This window comes from Miscanthus floridulus, unplaced genomic scaffold, assembly GCF_019320115.1.
Source record: "Miscanthus floridulus cultivar M001 unplaced genomic scaffold, ASM1932011v1 os_2074, whole genome shotgun sequence".
In the NCBI taxonomy this organism is placed as follows: domain Eukaryota; kingdom Viridiplantae; phylum Streptophyta; class Magnoliopsida; order Poales; family Poaceae; genus Miscanthus; species Miscanthus floridulus.
In genome coordinates, this window is record NW_027098084.1 from 21869 (window position 1) to 29679 (window position 7811).

Sequence of the window (7811 nt, forward strand, 5' to 3'; positions counted from 1 at the left end):
GATTCAGTCGCAGCCGCCTGCTATACATGGCAAGCATATATACTGATACTGAGACTCAGCTGATAAGAAAATGGTGAAAGTAAACGGGAACGGGAGTCAACTTTTGTGTTTGCTTGTCACAAAGGAGCCCAAATGCGACTCAGTCAGATGTTCTGTTTTTCTTCTCTACAAGGCCTAAAATTTCAAGCCACATGGTTCATTGCTTCTTTCTTTTTCGATAATGCGAGATCTTGTTGTAAATAAATAAAACAATGAGATCAAGGACCAGAGGTCCTGACCTCCGGCATATCATCATGTACAGCGGGATTTATAACAATGAGATCAAGGACATGATTTATAGAAATTGTGTAAGAATTTTGTACGAATCAATTTTTTCCTAGGAATACAATAACGGTATCTAACGCCCGGTTGTCCGGACGGACACGGATGCGCGCATAACCCGTCTCGCTCCGACTCGCACGCACACCCCGGCCTCGACGTTGCGCCTGCTGCTCCTCGCATCCGGACGGCCGCGTAGCCCACCCCGTCCGCCTCGCCCTCGCCTCGCACGCACACCCAGCCCCTGTCGCTACGCCCTGCTCCTCCCCCTGACCCCTTCTCTCTTTCTGTATGGGTGGGACCCGAGAGCCAGCCCCTAGCTTGCCGCAAACCTGTCTACGGGCCCCTAGCTCACCGCGCCCCATCCCACGACGCTCAGGTCGTGCGTCCATCACTCACCGTGCCCCCGTAAAACACTTGCAACATGAAACACGTGGATGCAACATACGTCTGACACAAATGAAACATGAAACATTTTGTTGCAACATATGTGTGAAATATATGCAACATCCAGATAAAACACTTGCAACATGTGTAAAACATATGCAGCATCCAGATAAAAACACTTGCAACATGTGTGTGAAACATATGCAACATTTAGATAAAAGCACTTGCTGCAACATACGTCTAAAACAGATGAAACATTGAACAAACGCTTGTAACATACCTTTGAAAACACTTGTAAAATATGCAACATGTGCAACATTATGATCTACTTTTGTAACATCCATATGTAACAATTGCCACATACCTTTAAAACATCTGAAACACTTGAAACATACATTTGCAACATAGGAGAGGGGAAGGCCAAGGCCGGTCGATTCCAGCCATCGGGGTGGTATCCGGCAGCGCGCGAGCACTACCAGCACCATCAGGACGGGAGAGAGGAGTGAGTGGCGTAGGTGGGGCGTGTGACGGGCGGGAGCGAGGAGCAGCGAGCAAGCGGTGTAGGGTGGGGCGCGCGGTGGAAGAAGGCCGCAACAGCGAGCGGAGTGAGGCGCGCGGCGTCCGAATGGGACGGACGCCCATGGCCAAGCATTATCGATACGATAAACACAAAAAAAGATTCCTATATTTCAAAGAGAATTTTAGTGTTGGGAAAAGAGCTCACACCATTGGGTTTGTACTCGACAAATGGGGATGTTGACCAAGTGATCCTGGTTTTCAGCCAACTGATAAATGTATACCATTTCCATGTGTTAGGTCAATTCAGTAGACTGCAAAGATAATTTGCACATGCGTACTGTGTCTACGATGTATACTTATATGTGCACATAAGTAGTCAAGAAAAGAACAAGCAAGCAACAAGTAAGCCACAGAGTTGTTCTGATACTGATGATACGTGGAATTCCAGACGCAATGCACACTGAATAAACTATGAGTTCGTGTTCAACCAATGAGACCTGTGATAGCTACAGACACATGGGGGCACTGATTGATGGGCTAGGCAGCTAGCGTGTTTGTTCTACGGGTCAACTCTTTGAATGACATGGTCGAACTAAAATGCTGTAAACGAAAAGGAAGAACACCTACTGGGAGAAAAAAAAAAGGAAGGAAATGCTACACCTAAATGTTTGGTCGAGTACCTGGGGCCCTCAGCAAGATACTAGCCATAGAGCGCAGAGCCTGGCCAAACAAAACTCCTCCTGAAACTGATTGCAACCTACTGTTAATTTGAACTACAATTTGGGGCTTTCTTTTGCTTTTGAAATTAATGGCTATCTTAACTTTCCAAACAGACTGTCCATTTGGCTTTTAACTAACAACAGCCATCAAGCATTTCAGAGCAGTAGCACCGTAGCACCTGCGGGAGTCAAAGCAAAGTTCTTCCCTCCTCGCATGCAACTGACAAGTGGAATATTCAGCTTCATTTCATCAGAGTGTGCAGCCAGCCAGACGTGGAGACGAGGAACAGGCATCGTCGCAGAGAGCGAGAAGGCCAACAGAACTTGCTCCCCGTCTTCTCTCCTCTACTAACTTTCCTTTTCCTTATCAAAAAAATATAAAAAAAATCCTTCCAGTTCCACCTCTGAGTTTTGACCACGTAAACGCGAAACGTGACACTGCACGACGCCGACCGATGTGTTTAGTATACCACCACCTAATTCAAGTTTTGTCGGACAGTGGGGAGCCAGCTTTGAAACGGTAAGCATAGGCGTCGTCCCAAAGTCTGGATGATGACGACGTGTAACGACTGCACTACACACCCATGCATGCACGTTTCTTCTTTCCTTCGCGTGTTCCCTGCCGGCTTCCTTCCTACTCCCCTCTCCGGTTCCTTCTTGTTCCTACCACCGCGGACACCGCAGCACATGAAAGCTTAGCTTTTGGCGTGTGAACCAAATCACCATGAGGCCGAAAGTTTTACACGTCTGAACTTGTCTTTATCAATGACGGGCACTGCTATGGTTCATCAGTTGTTTCTTTGGTTTTGTCTGAATAATAGTTGTTCAGAGTTTGTTTGTTCACACCAAGAGTTTTTTAAGGTCATGTCAGACGACAGACGAATTGCTTTGCGCAGTTTTTGCATTAAAATTTGGATATAGCATCTCAGGAACATACATGATACATACTGCTTGCTATATAGTACTTCAGTTTCACTGATCAACAAAAAAGAAAAGAAAAAAAATCTACAAATTGAATACTTTTGTCCACCTGAGGAATTATATGACACGAGACTGAAGCAATGTACGAAAAAATAGCATAGAGTCTGTTCCATCAGCTTATTTGAATTTACACACTATATATGTATGAATCGATCGACTATATTTAATTAGTTCATATCCTTGCAGATGAGTATCAGCAAGGAAGAAAAGAATTCTTTTGTCACCAAAGAATTCTCAAACAGACAACTAATTAACCAATCATAACAATTAGCTAGCTAGCTAGCTAATTCCCCTGAAGCAACCAGCAGTGACTGTGTAGATGTCAAGGGTGAAACACGTACATATTTTTACGGCCGGAAAAATACTAGTAGTACGCAGTAGCAGTTACTGGAGTAATATGTAGTTTCCCTTGTGGTCTCTAGTACGTAGTAGTAGGTGCCTTCAGCTGAGGCTGAGGGCGGAGCTCACGCCGAGCCACGGCGCGCCCTCGTCTTTCACTGCAGAAGGCTGCTTGGTCGACGACTCACTTGCCGCCGCCGCCGGGTATGGATCTGCCGCGGTGAGCCGATTCTTCCTCTTCTCGAGGAACCTCTTGAGCGACACCTTCCTCGCGAGGGGGCATGTCTGTAAGAAACGTGCACGCACGGGACAAATAAATGCTGTCACTCAGCTCACTGTATTGTATGAACGCTGCATGGGCTTTCTTTTGCTTTGCCCTCTGCAATTATCCGTGTGAACACTGGACTGGACAGTGTAGGTATACGCGTTCCGTTCCTACCTGTGAGGCTGGGCTGTCCCAGCGCGTTCTGGGCGGCGGCGGCGGGCGCGGTGTTGCCGCCGGAGCCGGCGAGCTGCATGAGCTCCTCGGCCTTCTCTGCGGGGAAGTCGTCGAAGACCACCATCTTGCCGCCGTAGAAGATGGTCAGCGGCGCTCTCTCCCGTCAGCAGGCTCCTTCCTCTTCCTAATTACGGGGACGAGGGAGATCCGATCAGAATTTCACACACAACACGTAGTGTGTCTATATGCGCACGGCACGGTGAGGAGAAAGGAAGGTGATACTGGAGGTGACGGATAATGAACACACCTTTGCTGCTCGTCTTTGAGCGTGCCAGCCTGCTGCGGGAAGAGCTCCAGCACGGTGGTCCTCTCCTCGGTCGCCGCCGCCACCGCAGCGTCGGCTTGGCCCATGGCGACGGCCGGCGCGAGGCACCTGGTGGCGCCGCTGCCGCCCTGCTCCTTCATGTACTGCCTCAGCAGGCCGCACGTCACCGCGAACCTGCTGCCGGCAGGCCGCTGCTGCTCGGTGGCCATGATGATAGATGTTCCGATCCTCGCTCGCCGGCCGGCTTGATCTCAAGCTACTAGCAAACAGCACACGATTGAAACGAACAACCAGCTGCTCACATCAAACTCTTGGCAGCAGACGAAGATAGCCCGAGGTCGTCGGCTGCCCGGGAACGAGAGGTTGGTTGGGTTGCTTCCCGGAAACGAAACGGAGCTAGACGACGATATGTGGTGTGGTCATGCGGTAGCAGGAGTACTATGTTTGGCCCTGGTTTTATAGCTGCGCACGCAGCTGGAGCGGTGTTGGTTGACACTCGAGAGACAGGCCGGGTACGTATATAGATAGGCCAGGCCTTTGCTAATTTCGTGGCTTGGGCGGGTGTGTGAGGGGAAAGCATTGCAGCACGTGAAAGACGAGCGGGTCAGCTAGCGGAAAGGTTTGCGGTTTCTGCTCGGTTTCCGGCTAAATTCCGACGCGCACGGCGCACATGCTGGTTCGGCCATGGAAGATCGGATTCGGCGCTGGGCTACTTGGCTGGCCGCTAGCCCGCCCGTGCCGGCCCGCTGCTAGTCACTAGTCCTAGTCCAGTCCTTGTCGTAGCACAGACCGAGTTGTGGTTGTGCGGGTACACGCATGCATGTGTTCAACACATGCGAATGCACGCAATAATTTGTGGTTGGAAATATCGAGTCTCTGTTGGCCGTTGCTACTGACCGACTGACGCAAACTGTTCCTTCTAGTAGTCCCTAATCTTTTTTCTCTCTCTTTGCGCGAATTTTCTGGCGGCCTAATATTTAGTTAGGGTCCAGCCTAATAAACATTATTATATGCTTATTAAGTAAGGGACAATATACTCGTGCGTGTATATCGACCGCCCACTATGCGAATGCACGCACGGCGTTCTAAGTTTAGGTAGGCGCTGGAAATAAGTGTATGTGGCTACTATCATGTTCTTCTACTACTGGTCCCTAATCTTTTTCTCTTTACGAACATTTTCTGGCGGCCTAACATTAGTTCGGGTCGTGCAGCCTATACATTATTATTATATACTTATTAAGGAAACAAATCGAGCGCCCACTATGCCATTTTTTTTGTTCTTACCGTGATTTGGTTAGAAAGTGACATTGTTTGAGATCGATCATTCAGGAATCAGGGCAGGTGACCAAATGAAATTGAAGTTTCTAGTGCAGTTACTACAATCGGTACTTGTTGAACGCTTTAGCCATACACTCGTTAGAAAAAGCTAATCGCGCTTTGCTTCCGACAGCGGCGGCTTTTCAAACCCCATTTCATCGTTGGCAGCAAGACAGAACTGAGAACGAGCCAATGTCATGCATGAGACGTGCAAAGGTGGTGGGGTCAAGATAGTACAACCACTACTGTACTTTTGGCGAAGCACCCGCACTCTGGCAGTCGACACAAAAAAAGCCCAATGAATAACGTACGGTCCCTCCGGACGAAAAAGATACTACTATTCTTTTTATGTTCCAAAATAAAGCTACTATTCATTTTTTTTTGTGTCACTCCACTGGATAAATATTTAAAACCCGTTTGGCACAGCTCACGATAACTTTATGAGCTATTTTTTTTGCCAAATATTTATTTCAAAACAGCTTCATGGGTGAAGTTGTTGTTCTCTCCGTTTCACAGAGACATGGGTGAGGACGAAGCTAAAAAAAAATAGCTTATCCTAGCTCTTTCCCTCATTTCTCTTTCTCATTCATGCATGAAGCTGTTGGTGGAGCTATTTTGCTAAACAATTATTTTTAAAACAGCTCAACTTTATCTAGAAAGCTGTTCATGAAGTTATTTTTTTTTTCTAAACAAACAGTTTTACTAGTAAAACTGAACTATGCAAACATGACCACGTTCCCCGGACGACGACGTTCGGCCCAGCTCTCAGCTCTGGGTGGTTGGAAAGAAGAAACGCTAGAATAGTGGACGAGGAAATCAAACACTCCTAGTTTGATTACACAATCAATCGCCCGCGTGCACGCGGCTTGCACTCTAGTGTGTGTAGTGCATTATTGATACGTATGCTACAACAACTCGATCAGTAGTAGATTAGCTATTATAAGATTACTCGCATACAGTAGGTAATGAACTGAAAAGCAGCATGCACGCGTCCATGGATCCATTATATTGGTTTGGCTCACTTATGTTACTATGCAAGCATGTATCAGTTAGACAGAACCATTTAGATAAGCAAAACGTCTTGATCGACGCTAATAATTAAACCATGCCACCACATGATCTCCTACACCTGCTGGTGCCGATCGAGCTTTTGCCGCTGCCGCGTTGATCACCTACGGCAGCCGAGGAGATCGCGCGCGGATCGCCCAACGGAGTCGACGCGGCCGGGAGGCATGGTCCCGCCGAGACGGCGAGACAGCGCGGTTGCGTGCCGCCGTCGCCCGGTTTGTCTTGCTTTGCCGCCTGGCTTTTTGCGCACCCCGGCCATACGTACGTAGCAAAACGGAGCCACCGTGTGGTACCGTGTATCTTCCGCCCGGGTCCGGTTCGGCAATGCCTACTGGATACACGCAGTCACGAACGAACGCACTCGAGGCATGCAGCAACTAGTTGCGGCACGCTTCGTGCTTCTTGTCCGCACCAGAAATCAGAAACGGATTGCCCGGAGTAGGACGGTTAGGCCGTGCTCGGCTGCGGATTAGGCCTCCCGGGCTCCCTGCGATCGAGCTGAGAGCGCACGTTTCTGTGTTCTGGCAAAACCGACTTGCGGTTGCGCATCATACATCACGGGACGATGGTATGGGCAGTCAATTGGCAAGCAGAGATAGAAGGGGTGCGATGCGTGCATGCTTTCCACTTGGCTCCCGGTACGGCCATCCGAATTGACAGTTACCCGGCACAAGATACGACACCGCGTCTCGATCGTCCGTCCGTCCAGTCCACCCGTACGTCCGATCCGTTCCTTCCTCCAGCTCGATCGCCGCGCCCAGGACCCAGGTAGAAACAGAAATAGAAAGAGAACGAAAGAAACGGACGCGTTGGAGCGAGGCCGGCCTACGTGCGTGCGTGCGTGGTTCTTTCCATGAACGGGAAGGCAGTTGCTCCCGCAACCGTGAAGGACCTTTCCAAACGCACCGTTTCCCTCCTCTCCCCCACTTGCGGGGGGTGGCCACGTTTTCCCTCAGGGCCGGCCAGGAGCGCGGAGCCGGGGCGGGGCCTCTCTCCCTCTCGTCTCGCGGTAGCACTAGCACCTCCAGCTCCATCGCGCTCAGGCGTCGACGCCTGCGAACCTCTCGTGTTCTCTTCCTCCTCCTCAACCCCCCCCCCCCCCCCCCCCCCCCCCCCCCCCCCTCGTGCTGCACTCGCTATATGAACCGTTCTCCACAACCACCAGGGTCCATCCATCCATCGACGAGCGAGTCGCACGGCTCGTGCGTGCGTGCGTAGCCCAGCTCAGCCTAGGGACATCGATCTCCACCGCCCTTCCTCCGATCCGATCCCTCTCGACCGCGCACCCCTGAGCACGTCGTCCGTCGTCAATGGCGGCCATGCCCACGGACAGCATGACCCGCCGCTTCGCCGTCGCGTGCGGCGTGCTCAGTCAGTACGTCAGGAACGGCAGCGGTGG

The 7811-nt window shown here is 50.4% G+C and overlaps 1 pseudogene; it reads right to left on the bottom strand.

Annotated features, from left to right (window-relative positions):
- Positions 1-3288: 3288 nt before the first annotated feature.
- LOC136534587 (protein TIFY 11c-like) lies at positions 3289-4288 on the bottom strand (annotated as a pseudogene).
- Positions 4289-7811: the final 3523 nt, after the last annotated feature.